Source organism: Oryzias latipes, chromosome 1 (assembly GCF_053564925.1).
Source record: "Oryzias latipes strain Hd-rR chromosome 1, Olatipes_Hd-rR_3.1".
Taxonomy (NCBI): domain Eukaryota; kingdom Metazoa; phylum Chordata; class Actinopteri; order Beloniformes; family Adrianichthyidae; genus Oryzias; species Oryzias latipes.
In genome coordinates this window covers 37,736,648-37,756,800 of record NC_136237.1, presented here as the reverse complement: position 1 = coordinate 37,756,800, position 20,153 = coordinate 37,736,648, and the positions used below count along the sequence as shown (strand labels likewise).

General features: G+C 40.6%; 1 protein-coding gene across 13 annotated transcripts in view; it reads right to left on the bottom strand.

Moving 5' to 3' along the window:
- Positions 1–20,153, bottom strand: part of tenm3 (teneurin transmembrane protein 3) — a 709,086-nt gene that overhangs the window by 276,741 nt on the left and 412,192 nt on the right. For all 13 annotated transcript variants that reach the window (XM_078946824.1, XM_078946819.1, XM_078946845.1 and 10 more), the window contains one exon: positions 356–429. The gene's annotated coding sequence lies outside the window, so the exon portion shown is untranslated. The remainder of the gene's footprint in view (positions 1–355; positions 430–20,153) is intronic.

Sequence of the window (20,153 nt, the reverse complement as noted above, 5' to 3'; positions counted from 1 at the left end):
ATTAGGCAATTCATGCCTTACCCACCATTCCCAATGAAACGGTACCCCCTCCCTGACATACACACTTGCTTTTCATTGATCACAATCAGTAGTTTGCTGCACGTGTTCAAATTGTGGAGCGGCTGTTTTTTCCCCTCGACTCCAAAGAAGAATGGCCCAATCAAGACAAACTCTCACTTATCTTCTTTTTCCTCAACTAGAAGATTTACGAGGAGAAACGGAAAGAACAATTCCAGCAAAAATTAACAGGACGGAACGCTAAATGTCTGAAAAACACACATAATTACACAAAAGAAGACAATGCAAACATGAGAGACAGATGGAAATACAGCACAAAGGTTTCAGAGAAACTCACCAACTTTTAGAGCGATCTAGCAGTTGGGTGGCCCTGGTCTGCTGCCAACTTCTGTCATTTTTTCACTTCCAAAACTAAAGAAAGACAGACAAGAACAGTCACAAAAGCAGGAAACAATGGCATAATAACCACCAGTAAACAATACAAATCTTTATGGAATTACAACAAGCTTTTGACATGGTTGATTTAAGATTGTTGCTTAGTAATCAGAATTAGTCATCACTTAAACTGGTAAAAACAGTTCACAAATTCCATTTACAGCATTTGCTTTTGATGAATGAGTAATATGGGTGTCTTTACACAAATAACCAAAATATTGGGGTACGTAGATGATAAATTGATGGAGCGCTCAAACATTAAACTGGATTCTGGGGTCTGCTTTTGCCTCTGTTTGTCTTAAAGTTAGGAGTCAACTGGCAAAACACAAAGTGGGTGAAGTTTTTGTCATGCTCTGCACACACTGGGCACGTGTTGCGCGTTTAAGAATACGCTATAAGCGGTTTCATGAATGGAATGTTAGCAGACGGTGCTCATACGAACAAGCATGGAGCAGCAGAGAGGGGATTCTTCTTATTCTTTCTCTGCTGTTTACTAGCTCATGTCCCCTACAGTTGGAAGAAGCTTGGTGTGAAATGTCGACGCGGTGCAAATTTTCTTTCACAGCTCTTCCATTATAGGAAAGAGTTTGTGTCAGAAGATTCCATCCAGACACGAACTGCAATTATTAAGTTTTACTTGATGTACTTCAATTGTAGTATAGTTGTAGCTAGCCTCAAAACACATCTTCCTGGACTGGATGTCTCCAATGAGAAGGTTAGAACTCCTGTTAGTGTCTTATGATTGGGGTGTTAAAAATACTGTCAATACAAACTGTGGGGTTGGAACAGGAAGAAATGAGTAAGCTAATGGTAAAAAAAAAAAAAAGTTGACTGATATTAAATATATATATATATATATATATATATATATATATATATATATATATATATATATATATATATATATATATATATATATATATATATATATATATATTAAGAAAAGGAAAGGAGGGAGGAAGAAAAGAGGGATATTAGAGAGGGGGGGATAGGAGGATGATTATAGAAGGGGGGCCGGGGGGTAAAACCATGAAGCAGCATAAAGCAACAAGTTTCTGGATGGTTATACTCATTACAGTGAGGTTCAGATGAAATACACGTCCATAAGGGCGGGGCCTGTCCAAACACATACTCGGATGTTACAGACATACCTGTTGGCTCCAAAAAATATTCCCATGTCAACATGTACACAATACAAATAATGTTTACACACGCATACTTATGCCTTTAATCCAACTAGAGCGAAATATTTCATTCAATCACGCAAACTATTTATGTAAAGGTGAGTTAACACCTGTGCTCTAGTGAGTGTTTATGTTCTTCTAAAATGGATGAGGGGATGTGAAAAGAAGGCGGGAGAGTGCCTAGCCATCCCCACACCAAGACCCCCGCCCCAGCAGTAGCGGCAGGCAGAACCCCCCCAACGGCTGCACGGCAGCAGATAAAGAACAACCGCCCCCCGGGCGACCACCACCGCCACCCAGGCCAGGGCCAACAGGACCGCCACGGGGGCCCCCAGAGCAAGAGAGCAGGGAGGCATGGGGGGCCAGAGAGCGCAGCTCCAGCCCAACGAGAAGAGCAGCCCCCCCGCTGCACCGGGAGGGCCCAACGCAAGGCCCTGCCCTAGAGGAGCACACCCACAACCCCGGACGAAAACCTCATCACCACCCAGGAGTTCTGGGCATCCCCCCGCCCCAACCCCAGGTCTGAGCCAGGACCCCCAAAGGGAGACCCGCTCCGCGCTCCAGTTAGCCACCCACCCGGCCCACGGTTGGTCCAAGAAGGAGCAAGGCAGGGGCCAGCCGTCCCCGCCCAGGAGGGCACCTAGGAGAAAAGGGGGTCCACAAGGGGTGTTGTAAACATGGCCCGACCAGGCTCGGCCACAGTTGGAAATTTGGCAAGGCACAGCGCTCAGGGTCAAGGACAAGAACCCACTCCACAGGGACACGGACACCTCTGGCTCAGGTGTGATGTCATCCCCGGCTCCTGTCCTTGCCAGAAAGCTCAGGGATCCCTCTCCCTGCATGGAGAGAGGACCGCCGGGCCCAGGAAACCAGCACCCAGGGGACACGGCCATCGTTGCCAAGGGTCCAGTACCCCTACCGGGGATGGGGTAGGGGACAGATGTTCCGAGGTCCCATCTTCCTTGCGAAATGCGTGTGTTTGTGAGGGTATGTGTGTGCATATATGTGTGTTGGAGTGTATATTTAGAGAGATGAAGGGTGTGCAGTAAAAATTGGCAGGTAGGGCACTGAGAGGACATCTCTTGATTACTCACAGTTATGTCCCATCACCCTCCCCACCAAGGGGCCCTAAATGTCCAAGGTGCAGTTAAAATTGGCGGTTAGGGCACTAAGAGGACATCTGCTGCTTGCTGGCAGAGATGTCCAAGCACCCCCCCCTACCAATGGCCCTACATGTCTAAGGTGCAAATAAAACCGAGAGAGGGGGGACCCATTCCATACGGCAACCATGGGAGGGGGACCACTGCCAAGTAGCTCCTCCTCCCAAGGTGCATCGCAGGCTAAACCCACCACCCCCTCACTCTAATATGAGATTCTATGAGGAAGGGGGTAAGTCGGTGACAGCTGGTAGAAATTTTAGATCAATCAAACTGGATATTTGTCAAGACCTTTAAGACTCCTAAAAAGTAGTATGACATCTGAGATCTTAGCTGGATGGATTTTCATTGAAATAATTATTAGATTATATATTGATTTTGTGATGTTGTGGTCACTTTTGATTTACTAATTCAGTTCTCACATAGTGCATCCGAGTGCTCTGCATTCCCCCTAGGAAAGAACCCAGTTTAGCCATGATAAAAGGCTAAAATTCAAAGAAAATTGGCTCCAATCATCTTGGAATCATGAACTGATTAATGATCTTGCTCGATGGCACATGTCTCACTTCCATAATGGTAAAACTTGAGGCACAGTCAACACTAGTAATCTCCAGACTGGTTCAGTCTTCAGGATAAAGCTCAGCTGAAACTGGGTTTCAGTAGCGCTACCATGGTAACCGCTCCTAATCTGTTATACTCTGGGAATAAATAAAGTGATTATCTGAAATAAAGTTCTTGTTTTAAAGGTCATATCTTCTTACGGGCTGCCGAGGAATGATTTTCTGTTGAGGGAACACAGTCAAACTGCTGCAAAATCAAGCTACCAAGCACATCGAAGAACCTGAAAACAGATTCGAACACACTTTTGGTTGGTTGTGTCACAGGATAAACACACTGCAAATTAAGATTGGTCAGAAACCCTGAAGAATATCAAAGGTTTTTTAAACCATGAAAAAGCAAAACATGTAGAGGGAATGGGGGAAAAAAGTTCTGCCTTTAGAACTGATTTTAATGTTATCAATACTAAAAGACAGTGATACTTTTATTTCTTTTGGAGGAGTGTTGAAAAAGATGTGGTGAGATTTTTTTAGCATTCTAAAGGCTCAGCAGATACAGTGGAAAATCACTTACACTTGTGCTTTTTGTTGAACACGTTAAAAGAAGTTACGAGAGTTTGTGTTGTTTTTATTCTGACTTTTATAAATCATTTCTTCCGCTTTTTACGGTGGCCCAGAAGGGTCACAACACAACACATGAACTTTATACACAACACACTAACTTTACACACAACACATTAACTTTACACACAACACACTAACTTTACACACAACACACTAACTTTACACACAACACACTAACTTTACACACAACAGATTAACTTTACACACAACACATTAACTTAACACACAACACATTAACTCACAACACAACACAATAACTCACAACACAACACAATAACTCACAACACAACACATTAACTCACAACACAATAACTCACAACACAACACATTAACTCACAACACAACACATTAACTCATGGCCCAGAAGGGTCACAACACAACACATTAACTTACCTCACAACACATTAACTCACAACGGAAGTAAAGCAGCAATTGAAGTGCTTTTATTCTGAAATTTCTACTGGGCTGAACAGCTGACTACCTAACAGAAAGTAATGTCACAGTGAGCTGTGGAGGGAGCTGCACGTGCGCTCCTCTCCTCTCCTTTTTTCCGCTCCGTCCTCTCACACAGGCACGTGCAGTCCCCAACACACACGCACACACAGGACGGAGCGGAAAAAAGGAGAGGAGAGGAGCGCGCGAGCAGCGACAGAGGGGGGTGTCAGAGCGGAGGGAGGAGTGTGTGTTCATATTGTGTGTGTTTAGAGGAAGGAGAACCGTAGTAAAGACAAACTTTCTGGCAACACTGCTGCTAGCTTCTCTTGTAGCAATAACATGCTCCCTCCACAGCTCACTGTGACATTACTTTCTGTTAGGTAGTTAGCTGCTCAGCCCAGTAGAAATTTCAGAATAAAAGCACTTCAATTGCTGCTTTACTTCCGTTGTGAGTTAATGTGTTGTGAGGTAAGTTAATGTGTTGTGTTGTGACCCTTCTGGGCCATGAGTTAATGTGTTGTGTTGTGAGTTAATGTGTTGTGTTGTGAGTTATTGTGTTGTGAGTTAATGTGTTGTGTTGTGAGTTATTGTGTTGTGTTGTGAGTTAATGTGTTGTGTTGTGAGTTAATGTGTTGTGTTGTGAGCTATTGTGTTGTGTTGTGAGTTAATGTGTTGTGTGTTAAGTTAATGTGTTGTGTGTTAAGTTAATGTGTTGTGTGTAAAGTTAGTGTGTTGTGTGTAAAGTTAGTGTGTTGTGTATAAAGTTAATGTGTTGTGTGTAAAGTTAATGTGTTGTGTGTAAAGTTAGTGTGTTGTGTATAAAGTTAATGTGCTGTGTTGGGACCCTTCTGGGCCACCGTAGCTTTTTCTTTGCAGAGGATTTGTTTCAGCAAGTGTCATGGAGAAGCAAATGTTTGCTTTCCAGAGTTAAGGTTTGGAAGCTGATGATATAGAGTAGCTGCATTTCCTCTCCTCTACAGAAAAAGTTAGGCACCCATGATTCTTAACTCCTCTATTATGGGGGACTCACTGCAAACTATTTGATCCTTGCAAATATTTTAAACTTTGTTTTCAGACATTCAATACATTTGAGCAGGTTTAAAGTTGTTTTCAATTTTCTTTTATCCATTTTTTTATTTTTTGTTTTCTGATTCAAAAGGAATTTTTAATTTGGAAAACTACCAGATTCTGTTCACCAGATCCGCCTGTCTTGCCGTGTTGCGTGACATAAAGGAGCTACTCATTCTTAGCGCTAGCTAAATTATCAGCCAAAAGCTAAAAGTTAAAAGCCAAACAAAAAAAAGTGTTTGGAACGTTTTTTATGAGAGAAAAGAGCCAATGAGGAAACAAAAGAGGAGCATATAACTCCAAAGAAACTTTTTACAGACAAAACTAGGAGTCTCCTCAATGTATGGATTTATGAAGACAGTTGTTTCCACGTTAAAAGTCGCTCTGCATTATATGCGCCAGGAAACTAGAATGTTTCACATAATTTCACAATAATAAAGATGCAGACACGATGGATTCAAGTTTATAATTAGAAAATACCAGTTTTACGACGGTTGTGTCGTTTTATTTTGCTTTAATTATCCGTCACACCTTAAAAGTTGGACGCGGCTGAAGTTAGCATTCTATTGTTAGCATCCACTTTGGCATTAATGGAAAATCTTCATCACAAATTCTAATTTTAAACCAGTCGCAAATATGTGACAGAGAATGAAGATTCAATCAAACGCAGTTTCCAACCCGCTGACGATGTTTCTGAACTGAGGAAACTTGTAAAAGGAACATTTAGTAATTTTTCAGTTTGGAAATACAAACTTGATAGGCAGAAAAACTTCAAACATTTTTATAAATGTACATTCTTACATTCTTACATTTTTATAAATGTACAGTGTTTGATTTGTTGAAGACGCTAATGAGCGCTAATGGATCCTCCTTTCATGTAGTTTTTTTGGTGATGTCAGCAGTTGTCCTGTTAGTATTCCTGTTGTGTGTGCGTGGGTGGGACACAGTTCCATGTGTTTCATGTTATGTGACATTAAATACCGTCTGAAAGTTCTAAATTGTACTGAATTAATTTGTAGTCAGAGTTAAATGTTGATTACTGCAATATAGCAAAGCAAAGTAATGAAAACAAAACAAAACAAAAAAATATATAAATAGAGCAGTTTTAAATTTGATACAAACAGAAATACTAAACTAGATAAAACACACACACCCCATCCACTGCTCGCACCCACTTTCTTACTAATCAGCAGAAGAGCTTTCTACTTTCTACAGGAATTTACACACTAATTCACATCAATGGAAGGTACTTGATGGCAATGAATAAACAACTATTTATGCCATAACCACCATTCTGACAAAGAGGTCGCCTCTTTAATGAAAGCCAGGGAGCACACCCGTGGTTTATCATCAGATGCAAAAAGTACCCAAGTCCTACAGTCTATGCACAAGAAAATTAGCATGTGTCAAGGGAATATTTTCATATTCAATATGCTGCTGCAGTTCCAGTAGTTTTATTGAACTAAAATGTAACAGGACCATCGTGTTAGGGGAAGGTGTTGTAGATCACAAAAATAATGGCACACTTCCCGCAAAATTTTAGTCAATCACTAAAACATACAATCTTTCAACAGGTTGGACATTGATCAAAGGCTTTGCTTTAAATGAGCCATAAAATTGACCAAATGTTAACAGAGAGATAATTATTACGCCACTCAGCATTTTCCAATCAGGGCTGTGTGTGTGTAACCCCAAGGGTACGTTGGCACATTCCAGGTGGGGCATGAACTGTGCTCATGAGAAAATGAGTCATTGATTTATTACTCTCACAACTTGGTGTCCGATTAACTAAATTTTTGCACTGATGACAAATAACAATGAGTCAGAAAATGTGTTGGCAGTCTGATTACAGCCAGAAACCACAAAATACTGAAGATGGACATAAATCATCCAATTTCATGTAACTCTATGCTTGGGGTGTGAGTTTAGTAGAGACAATGATCAAAACATGATTATCACCCTTTAAGAATATTGATAATAATTAAAAAATATACTTTTTCATTTCACAAATGTAGAATGTTTCAATATTCACATTTTTATAGCTGTAAATAATAATTTAACAAAAGTTATAGTTTTTTTTCAAATTAATTTTCAAAGTTTAAGAAATAAATGTATTTATTAAATAAATATGTAATCCATTTTATTGTAAGCAAGTGGATAATGAGTGAGTATAAACAGCTGGTTTAAAAGAAAAAAAACAAATTTACTCTTATGTTTAACACCAACAGCTGTTCTGCAGTAATTTTGCAAAAAGCAGGGGTTACTTTAAGCTACCCATTGACTTTTTTTATTTATGCCTATCTTTAGTAAATAATGAATTTTAACATTTTGTGTGCAAGGAAGCAGAGAAATAAATGAAAATAGAGAAATCAGAAGTCTGGCCTCTATGAGCTTCTGAGAGTCTGTGGCAGAGATGAAGTTCCTGAGAGCATTTGGTTGGCACTGTTGCAGTGATAATGAGACATGTCACCCTGTCACATCTCAAAGTCTTTGATATGGAATATAACACCTGCATCACCTTACAGTCCGCCCACACTGCAGTAGCAGTACTCCTTCTTTCTCCCTTAACTCTGCTCCACATTGTTTTTTTTCTTTGCACATTATTACTAATACATCATAAAACAGCTGGGCACAGTGACAAACATTTGACCCTTTTTGAGGTTGTTTACAGCATAATTTAATGTAGTATAACAGTCTTGTGAATACTTTTTGTAATATTTAGGGTGCATGCATAGCAATTGTTCCACATGGGTTGATGTGGGCACACCAAGATGTCTTTCCGAGGTTGAACACCATTAATACTTTAACTGCTTGTGTTAGTGGATTCATGGCAGAGCTGCTATTTTTATGAATCCAGTTGGACTTGCGTAGATGAGTTAAATGTCTTGTCCATGGAAATACTCTAGAGAAAAGCGAAGTGGGAAACAAATATAAGAGTAAATTTACAAAATCAGTCAAGACATTTGGCCTTGCTTCACTAGCTCCTCATACTAAAAAAAGGTTTCTTTCAAAGTACTTCGCTCTCAGATTGCAGAGCTCTGTAATATACCACTGACTTTGAATGGGATGGTGTCAAACTTCGCTGAATTTAGAGAAAGTTTGTGGCATTGGGTTAAAAAAAAGAATCTGCAGCTAAAGTTTGAAAATAGTTCAAGGCAAGCCTCAGCCAGATTACAATTCTATTAAATGGCCTATAGAGGGGGTGCACGGTGGCGCAGTGGTTAGTGCTCTTGCATTCACGCTTTTCTGAGCATTCCTGTAAAAGACCTGTGCACCAGCCCCTCCCAATCCACAAAAACAAGTGGGTTCTCACATTGTGACATCACAAAGTGGGGAAGAGCCGGCGCTGCCAGCCCCGCCCCCAGGCTAACACAAACACCCACATGCTAGCAGTGATCGGCTAAACGCTTTCCTTTTCTGTGCACAACATGCACATCCATCTTTACAAAAATTCAGATGTTGTTTGTTTTCGTGGGCGAAATGCAGACATGCTGCCGAAGCCGGCTCTAAATTGACATCATGAAATGGGTGGTAACCACTAGGAGAGAAAGGCAGAGCCTCAGAGATCGAGTTGTCTTACTTCCAGGTAGGAAATGACCTTGTGAAAACAACTTATATTTCATTAAAAAGTTGTTCTCTGTTGTGCCAAAGGTAATATATTATGATATATATTGATATAGTTTACTCTGAAAGGCTTAAGAAAAGCATGATATGGGCCCTTGAATTAAAATGTCTTTAAATGGTGTTAGGAGTTAGCAGTAAATGGCGTTTAACTGATTGCAACACATATTGTGATCACCAACACAACCAAAGCATGTTGTCAAACTCTGGGATGTCGCAGCATCATTACAGCATCATTACACTCTGAGTTGGCTACTTTGATGACTGGCACTGAGCCTTTTGATTTCAGAAAACCTACGTTGACAATTTGCCCAAAAAGGAAATCAGGGTTACTTTTTAGTACAAAGTACAGAAGTCTCAGTGTCTTAGGAGAAAACAAATTTAAGTACGGTAATGCCTTTTTCTTCAAAAAGATTATTTTGTCTCTGGCTTGAGGCACTGATTTGCGAAAGCAGTAGGAACAGTTTTGCCAAACTCTATAATGATGCGGGTTGCCAAACTATAATGCGCCCTTGCCTGGTGAAGCTTGAACTGATACTTTCTCTAATTGGTTTTCCCACAAGCACAGCATTTCTTCAAAGTGTCTGTGTTTATCATCAATTTGAGAACATCACTATTCCATTTGACATTTTTTTGAAAATGAACATAATTCTGCAACTCCACTTTGTTAAATGTTTTTTTTTCTTGCTATGTACACAAATTTGCTTAATTCTGGCACCAACTTCTGCATATTTGTAAACCATGAGCAGATTTGCCTGCAAATTACACTTCTTTTCTTAGAAAACTTGGAGAGATGCTGATGTTGGCCCACAATAATGAATTTATTTCGGCGTTTAAGCCCGGCTCAGTTTGTGTCAAACCGTTGCTTTTGTTGAGATGAAAACAAATAATTACAGGAGAAATTATTATGGAGAAGAAAAGAGAAAGGAGATGTTTTGGTCAAGTCTTGTTAAAGTCCCACTTCGATCTTTTGATCTATTGTAAAAGTGTTTCCCAGTGGTCTTTTAATTATGATTCTGTTGTTTTTAGCCAAAATCAGAAAACTTGTGTCGTTTTCTAGCTTTTCCAGAGCGACAGTAGGTCATCCAAAACTTGCTCTTGAAGCATGGGTTGAGGCGGAGCAGCCCCTCCTCATTGTTGAGAGCTCTCTGTTCACATGCTCCCCTGCTAGCTTACAGCCTCACACACCCCCAGGCAGCTTGGTGTATTTTGAACGTAGTAACTACAAGCTTTTTTCGTTTTCCCCTGATTTACAATGAATAAAGAAATACCCAGAAATGCAATTTTAGGCATATTCTTTTATTTATGTCCTCCATCATCAGAAAGAACATTTTAAGAACACATAAAACACTATGTTCATTGGAGTAAGTCTTTAAATCATGAGATTGGCAAATATCATTTACTATACAGCTGCTTCAGGGATGTCCATTTTCTCCACATTTTGTATTGTGAGGGGATTTGTTACTTTTGACACATTGTGGAAAAATAAACTAAACTACACATAACTAAAACTATAGAAATGCTTCAGTGTGAGGTGGGATAGTGACTATAGTGACTATAAACTGTCCTTTATTGCCCAAGATCACCGACCTCAGTATTGCTTTTGCCTCTGCGTTGGATCATACCCCCATTGCCAAGTTTAAGACTCTGATGGAATCTCCAAGCCACCAGAGAAAATGCCCACAAGTTCAAAATGACCAATTAATGCAAATATACCTTTGAATAAAAACATGAGAAGAAAAGGAAGAGTGCCTGCTCATTTATCACACATCAAATCAAAGGGAAATCGCACTCTAACCACCAAGAAATAACAACGATTATTTGCCAGGGGCAGGAAACAGATGACTCACCCTGAGCAGACTAACATTAGTGAGCCGTGAAACATCATTCAATCTGTTAGCAGTCTAGAAAGCAGCAGTGTAACATTTCCTGATGAATCATGTCTTTCTGCGAGATGAATAGTGTGGAGCAGTGAATCTGCTCCATAAAAAACAGAAAGAAGGTAAGCAATTACAAGAAAACACAGAGGGTCTAATTATCAGGAGGGCAGATATGACGTGGTGGTTAGCGGGGGTCGGCTGCTAAACGGAAGGTCGGCAGTTTAATCCCCACCTCCTCCACATGTGGCATGTCCCCATTTCTTATTGTAGAAACTAAATGAGTGTGCAGCTGAAAGAAAGATCAGCTCTTAAATGTGCACGTACAGGCAAAGTGGCTTCACCCTGTGTGATAAAATAATGATAAAGTCACATAATGCAAATTCTTAAAACTTAGAAAAAGCCTCTTGTAAAATGTGGGTTTACAATATATTGTAATTAAAAATCAGGGCGCTGAACACAGGTGACTTTGCACACTTTAATTTGTAAAGATTAAGTTAAAAAAATGTGTTTACGTTTTGTTTCCCGTGGAGATCAGAAGTTATAATCCATATTATTTTAGATTTAAGAGCCGTAAAAAAGCCTGAAATAAAGTCAATGAAAAACTAAAATCTACAGAATTTTACTGTAGTCTTCATCCCTTTCTTCACTGGCCAACTGATTTTGGTCCCTAACTTTATTAAGTACACAATCTGATATCATATTCAATAACCTCAAATGAAATTTTTAAGGTATTTCATTGTCTTCACCTTAAATCACCCCCACCCAAAAAACACACAAGCACGCTCATATCCAGTCGGACCATCATTGCATGAAAAGCCAAATGAGTAGGATGACTATTACCATGGAAACACAACTGTGTGGTGCAAACCTTCCACCTGGAACCACCACATAATTCAGTGTGTGCTCATTTTGAGCACACTGAATGATCATGCTTAATTATTTGGAGGCTCCAACAGCCCCTTCTGTCCTAATGTTTGTTGTGAGTTCCTCTATTTATTTATTCTATTTCCTTTTCATACTTCATCATTTGACTCCAATTAGAAAACTTATTTGTCTTTTATTTGTTTTGATTTCCATGAAAAAAAAATTGCCAGAGAAACAACTTCAAAGTTTAAGATTTATTAGCTATCCAAGTGTTTTCCTTATTGTGTGAAAAAGGAAAATAAGAAAGTAAAATTTAGACCCATTTATTGGTTTATCAAGGCAGCAAAATGGTATGTTCAGTTTTTCTTTTTTTTTAAACTTTTTTAGTGAGAAGCCATGAATGAGTGTTAATGTGTGAGTCCAAGTTTTTGTAATGTAGAGCATTTTGTGTTATTGTAGTAGGTTTAGGGGATGTCATCTGGACTTGGTTTTAAAGTTGGAAGACGTTTCACCTCTTATCCAAGAGGCTTTGTCAATTCTGAAATTGCTGGTCTAAGAGCTGGTATATATGCGCTCATGGGGGAGGAGTCAGACCTGAAACTGGAGGTGTTGTCCACTTAGCCTATGTGGTTTTGGGTCGTTAATAGTCCTTTGTCCTCAGCTGGGGGTTGGGGAGTTAGTGACTCCCTCTCCAAATTGGTCGTCTCTTTCAGCGGTTAACGACTCAGGTGGAACTGGTTTGGTTTGTTTAGGTTTCAAAACACTGCCGTAGATGGATGGAAGAATAAACCTGAGACCACCATTCTTATTAAGAGAATGTTTATCCTTCTTGACAAAGATGGCTTCTTTCACTCCTCGCTCAAACCATCCTTTCTCTCTGGCTAGAATTCGGACTTCACTGTCCTCGAAAGAGTGGTTTGTGGTCTTCAGGTGGAGGTGTACTGCAGACTCAGGTCCACTTGGGTTGGCTCTGCGATGTTGGTAAAGCCGCTTGTGTAGCGGTTGTTTGGTTTCTCCTATATACTGTTCATTGCAGTTCTCTTTGCAGTGGATAGAGTACACAACATTACTCTGTTTGTAGCTGGGAATTTTGTCCTTTGGATGAACCAGTTTCTGTCTGAGGGTATTGACTGGTTTGAGATGAACTGGGATGTTATGTTGTTTGAAAATCCTTTTAAGTTTTTCAGACAGGCCTGAGATATATGGAATTGAAATACTGTTCCGTTTCGGCTCTTGTTCCTTCTTGTCTTGTTTTCCTGTATGTTGGGATCTGGTGAAAGCCCACTTGGGATATCCACAGGTTCGGAGGGCTGGGTGGATATGTTGCTCTTCCTTCTTCTTTCCGTCAGAGCTTGTGGGGACCTCCTGGGTTCTGTGTTGTAATGTCCTGATGACGCCTAGTTTGTGCTGTAAAGGGTGGTTTGAGTCAAATAACAGGTACTGATCTGTGTGAGTAGGCTTTCTGTACACTTCAACCTGGAGCTGTCTGTCCTCTCCAATGATCACAGCACAGTCTAGAAAGGCTAGGGTGTTGTCCTTTGTGTCTTCCCTGGTGAACTTGATGTTCTTGTCTACTGCGTTGATATGATCTGTGAAAGTCTCCACTTCCTGGCTTTTGATCTTGACCCAAGTGTCGTCCACGTATCTGAACCAGTGAAGGTAAAAGTGGAAGGTAAAATGAAGAATCTACAGGACAACTTGGCCACAACTGTTACTGAAGAAGTTCTTGAGAAGATTGTCGGCTTCACCCGGACAGCACAACTGGCACAACACCACAAAAGCAAGCTACGGCAAATCAAGAAATTTCAGATTCTCACAAACCAACAACAGATCCTTAAGGACAGGCTCAACAGGGAGAATAGAGGAAACCACACTAAGGCAGGGATTGATAGAGAGAGGTGGATTAAGAATATTTCCGACCGTGAGCTGACCCAAACAGAGAAAGAGGTATTATCCAAGGGGCTGAATTTCTGGGTTACACCAAATCATATCCCCGTGGTAGACCTCATCACAGCTACAGAAACGGCCATAAAAAGGAACAATCTGACTGGATCTCAAGCTGAAGAATTACGACTAAAAATTTCGGCGGCACTGTCCAGTGCCAAACCACCACCTTCCAATCTTTCCTCAGATGAAAGAAAAGCCTTGACAGCCCTGAAGAAGGAACACAGTATCAACATTTTACCAGCGGATAAAGGGAGATGCACTGTGATCCTGAATGCGGTGGACTATGAAGCCAAAGTTACCAACCTACTCAGCGACACCACCACATATGAAGCACTTAGAAGAGACCCAACCAGCGGCTACAAAAAAAGGTTATAGACTGCCTACAAAGACTGGAGAGAGATCAAGTCATCGACAAGCCTCTTTATTACAGACTGTACCCGGGTAATACCACTCCATGCATTTATGGCGTCCCAAAAATCCACAAGGAAGGAATACCACTGAGACCCATTGTCAGCAGCATTGACTCAATAACTTACAACATGGCTAAACACCTGGCTACTATTTTGGCCCCTCTAGTTGGCAACACAGAGCATCATGTTAGGAATTCACAAGATTTTGCAAACAAAGTCAAACATCTTCAGCTAGATTCTGACGAGACGATGGTGTCTTACGGCGTAACTTCCCTCTTCACCTGCATTCCCACCACGGAGGCAGTGATTTCAGTGAGGAAGAGATTACTAAAGGATTCTCAGCTACAAGACAGAATAAATCTGACACCAGACCACATCTGCGAACTGCTGGAAGTGTGCCTCAACTCCACATACTTCCAATTCAGGGGAAACTTCTACAGGCAGAGACACGGCTGTGCTATGGGCTCTCCAATCTCACCCATTGTGGCCAATTTGTACATGGAAGAAGTTGAGAGAAGAGCCCTGGACTCCTTCCCAGGTACAACTCCAAGCCACTGGTTCAGATACGTGGACGACACTTGGGTCAAGATCAAAAGCCAGGAAGTGGAGACTTTCACAGATCATATCAACGCAGTAGACAAGAACATCAAGTTCACCAGGGAAGACACAAAGGACAACACCCTAGCCTTTCTAGACTGTGCTGTGATCATTGGAGAGGACAGACAGCTCCAGGTTGAAGTGTACAGAAAGCCTACTCACACAGATCAGTACCTGTTATTTGACTCAAACCACCCTTTACAGCACAAACTAGGCGTCATCAGGACATTACAACACAGAGCCCAGGAGGTCCCCACAAGCTCTGACGGAAAGAAGAAGGAAGAGCAACATATCCACCAAGCCCTCCGAACCTGTGGATATCCCAAGTGGGCTTTCACCAGATCCCAACATACAGGAAAACAAGACAAGGAGGAACAAGAGCCGAAACGGAACAGTATTTCAATTCCATATATCTCAGGGCTGTCTGAAAAACTTAAAAGGATTTTCAAACAACATAACATCCCAGTTCATCTCAAACCAGTCAATACCCTCAGACAGAAACTGGTTCATCCAAAGGACAAAATTCCCAGCTACAAACAGAGTAATGTTGTGTACTCTATCCACTGCAAAGAGAACTGCAATGAACAGTATATAGGAGAAACCAAACAACCGCTACACAAGCGGCTTTACCAACATCGCAGAGCCAACCCAAGTGGACCTGAGTCTGCAGTACATCTCCACCTGAAGGCCACAAACCACTCTTTCGAGGACAGTGAAGTCCGAATTCTAGCCAGAGAGAAAGGATGGTTTGAGCGAGGAGTGAAAGAAGCCATCTTTGTCAAGAAGGATAAACATTCTCTTAATAAGAATGGTGGTCTCAGGTTTATTCTTCCATCCATCTACGGCAGTGTTTTGAAACCTAAACAAACCAAACCAGTTCCACCTGAGTCGTTAACCGCTGAAAGAGACGACCAATTTGGAGAGGGAGTCACTGACTCCCCAACCCCCAGCTGAGGACAAGGGACTATTAACGACCCGAAACCACATAGGCTAAGTGGACAACACCTCCAGTTTCAGGTCTGACTCCTCCCCCATGAGCGCATATATACCAGCTCTTAGACCAGCAATTTCAGAATTGACAAAGCCTCTTGGATAAGAGGTGAAACGTCTTCCAACTGTAAAACCAAGTCCAGATGACATCCCCTAAACCTACTACAATGGAACCAACCTGGATGAATGAGAGTCTTCATAGACACATTTTGTGTTATGTTTTAATGGAAAAAGTGCCATAAAATAAAGTTTGATTTGATTTGATATGATAATTTTCTCATTTTGGCATCTGCAGCTTATACTCCAGAGTGAATTCTGGTGCTGACAATAGGATTGTTATAGTTTTTATGTTAACTGTTGAAATTGCCAAATTATTCCTGAAATGATCAGCAGTGCGAGCAGTGTTAGAGTTTGGACATGATGAGGTGGAATCACACACCCTCTAGCACATTGTGGCATGGCTCCTTAAGTAGAAAACATTTGGCCCTCAAGTGTGATGTCAGCTTGAACTGGGGGTTATCAGCAGCAGCAGTGTTTAAGCCCTTTAGCTCATTGAGGCATAACAAGAGCACCCCGTTATTTTTCACGATTGTTTGTTAGGAAGGAGAAACAGATTAGATGAAAATTAAGCAGTAAAAAGCACAGTTGGAATTATCTTAACTTCTAATTCCAGCTTGTTTGTAATAAGTCTCAAAAGTTATTTTTCCCCCACAAAGATTAATTATCCAAATTGAGTTTTTTGCTCATCTTGATTTGTGTGCATATTACGCCCGGATAGATGGAAGCACAAATGACAGATTGTTAAATTTCTTTTGACACCTCAGATCTGGAACATTCCTCACAGATATCGGACTTTGTGGTCATGTAATTACATTGAAATGGAAAATGTCCAGGTGTGCATCTTTTTTTTTGTTGCTTTATTTCTGTTGATCCTTTTACTGTGGCCTTCCGCACCGATGATCAATCTTTGCAGCACAGAAGGCTGTTTGGTTTTAAAATAACCATTAATAGCTGGCAATGGAAGCTCCAGTCCAGTTTCAGGATAAAAAATTAAACATGAAAACGATTTTCACAACCGAGCAAAAATAGATTTAGCATTTCAAAAAGGCTTAGTTAAACTACAACCTCAAAAATGGAATCATGACCTTGAAAGTCCGAATTTAATTGATTCCGAAAAATTGGCAGGGATGCCTAGCCCTAATACTATGACAAGTTAATCTGCTGCCATGTCAAGTTTAGGGAGACTGAAACCATTTGAGGAAAAGTAAGTGGGACAGTCTAAATATAGAGGTTTAGATAAAGGTGTCGCTCATTTATTCATTTGTCAAAAGGCACCAGGCTTTTTAAATTATTGTTACAACTGTCACCAACAGGATCAATCCCCCCACCCTGGAAATGCATCACCTTTATTGTACCATAAGTGAACACATTCATTACATTGAATGATAAAAATGTAAATCTGATTTTCACTCTCTGCTAATTTAGTGCAGGTGTATCCCAGGATGTGATACTCATTAAACTATTCTAATGAGACTGTCAGGTGGGATTTCAGCAAAAATAGGGAGCCAACAGACTCTCCCTCGCCACATTAAATGAGTCACAAATCTGCCGCAGACATGTATTTCTGTCCCTACCCAGCAGAGGAGGGAACACACGCCTCTTTTGCTATGACTAGTTTTTCACGAGTACATCTCACTTCTTCCTAAAAGCGTCTAAAAGGATGGTAGTTGGCCCCAGTAGAAAACAGAAAAATATACGACACATGCAGATGTTTTTCTGTGTTTTTTTGTGCCGATATGCAAACTAAATAGGTCAATTAATCAATGAGTTTTATTTATTTAGTTGAAATTACCTGCTAGTTTATTTGCATATTAGGATAAGACAGAGACACTTTCTACATATAAAACACGCATTCAATGCTGACCTGGTCTACAGTAATAGCTGTGATGCCATTAAAGTTGTTACATTTTTATTCTAAGGCTGTAAAAACAAACAAAAAAGTTTAATTGTTTTATCAAAAGTTTCTCCAATACCTGGATTCCTGAATGATTTTAATGATTTCTAGAAACGGTTTATATCAAGGGTGTCCAAACTTTTGGAAAATTGACCTTTCACATGGACAATAGATGCATTTAAAATTTATTTTTTAATCACTGTCATTTTTTCCATATTTCACGTTCATTCCCAGTTAGCTTCTCGTACATAGCATGTCTCATCTCCCTCTTGACATTGAGCTCCTTGAACACACCCACAGTCTCATGGCATATTAGGCAGACATAGTTTTTTCATATTTCACTAAAAACTATGCCAATTTCCACTTTTCCTGGAAGCCTTGACCCTCACTGTCAACATTATCTTTTTATTTACAGTTGACATTTTAGAAATTAGCTATAAACTGTCACAGAAGCACGACTGTTGCCAAACATCTTAAAACATAATTTAGGTAAAAACATTAAATAATTTTTACAAACAGGTTTTTAAAATCAATAACCTGCAGCGGGGGGCAGCATGTTACGGATTTTCTGAAGGGGGCCTGCAGACCGGTGAAAATTTGAACACAGGCCGGGCTTTTTAACACTAGAACGTCCGTAGGGCAGCCATTTGGCTTTTCTACCTACAATGTCCAAGGGACAGCCAAGTGGCTGGATTAGTTAAAATTTACATGCCCAAAGAGCAGCCTTCAACATAGTTTGCACATGAACAGCACAGCCATTAGGTTGTTCTTTTGGCATGCAAAAAGGACAAGCCAAGTGGCTGTGCAAGTTTTCACTATTTCCCCTCACCTCTGTCACTTCTAGTAAGAGGTCAACACAGTTTGGTTTTTCTTTTTTGGCTGAGATTTATCGTTCATGCACAACAGACACTTCTTTACTGACATAATACTGAAATGTTCAAGCAAAGAAATCATGTGGTCAAAGTCATATCTTCAACCCACTACTTGTCTGGGCATACTTGGTACTGCCCCAAAATCTCCTTTCTGCATTTGCCACACATGGTATACTTGTAGCAATCAACAAAGCGAACTCTGGCATTATTGTTCTTGTACTAACTATTCACCTGGCATATTGCCCGTTTCCCTTTGCCAGGTATGGGAGCTTGTCACCAAACAAAGTATTCCTTTTTCGCCTTCTCAGCTCCCGCATGTACCTGTGGAAGGTTTTTTACTGATTCTGGAAGCTCCCAATGAATTTTGACTGGGTTGAAAATTGGTTGCAGTTGGCAACAACAAACCCACAAACATTGGAGATTGCAGGAAACCTGTCAGTTCCAACTTGTTCCATGCGCGTGCCCTTGACATCAAAGTGTAAATGCTGCATGATGTCTTTGAAGTGGTTTCTGACCATAGTTTTTTTTAGATCAGTGGATTTCCCATTTTCGCCAACCATCTTGCATCTTGCGTTTTGCATGGATGGAAGTTTTATCCCCCCCTCACAAGGAGGATGGCAATGAATCCCATTAGTTCAGGGAGGGCCATGAACCAGCTGTCATCTTCTGTCTGACGTTCATGCTGAACAACACAGTCCCGAATAGTCTGAAGCATGTTCAGAGTGAGGAAACACAGGAAACTCTGTAAGCGAGTCGACACCGTACTTCTGACCAAAGCAGTAGGCTCTTCCTCAGCAGTGTAACATTCAATTGTGCTGTGATGGAGAGGCAGTGAAATCTCCTCATCTGTGATCTGATTTCTGAGATCTGAGCAATGAAAACCTTCAGCAATGTAAAGATATATGTTGTTTCCCCTTTCTATTTTAATTTTTTTTGTTGAATTCTATTTGAAACTATAAATTCCAAAACATGTCAAATAGGCCTCCTTTGCCTGCCCAGTCCAAGAAACATGTGGTTAAATTAAATGACTAAATTTCTCCTACGTGTGTATGTGAGTGTGCCTGGTTATTTATCCATGTGGCCCTGCAATGGACTGGTGACCCTTCCAGGGTGTACCCCTCCCCAGTTGCTTGTGACTAGCTGGGATGTGCTCCAGCAGACCCCTGTGATCCTGACAAGGATGAGCAGGCACAGAAAATAAATGGATAGACAACTGCTAGAATCAGCAAATGAGAACAAGATGTTCATGAAATCTTATCAAAAGAAATATCAGTCTGAGTCCAGCTAAAGGACTATCTCTTCTCCCTCAGAATCAAATGGGTTGACTTGCTCCAGGATAATTTTCAATGTCTGATCAAGGTAGTAAAAATAAGGCATCTTGGTTTTTCAGTTGACAAACTGGGAGTCAAAGTTTGTCAGAGCTTGGAGGCTCTTTTGAAGCAGAAAAACCTCCCCCACCCTGATCTGAGTAAAGAATGTGGTTAGTTAGGACATGTCTTCATCCAGATGATCAGGTAGTTGGTGCTGCATTTACAAATGA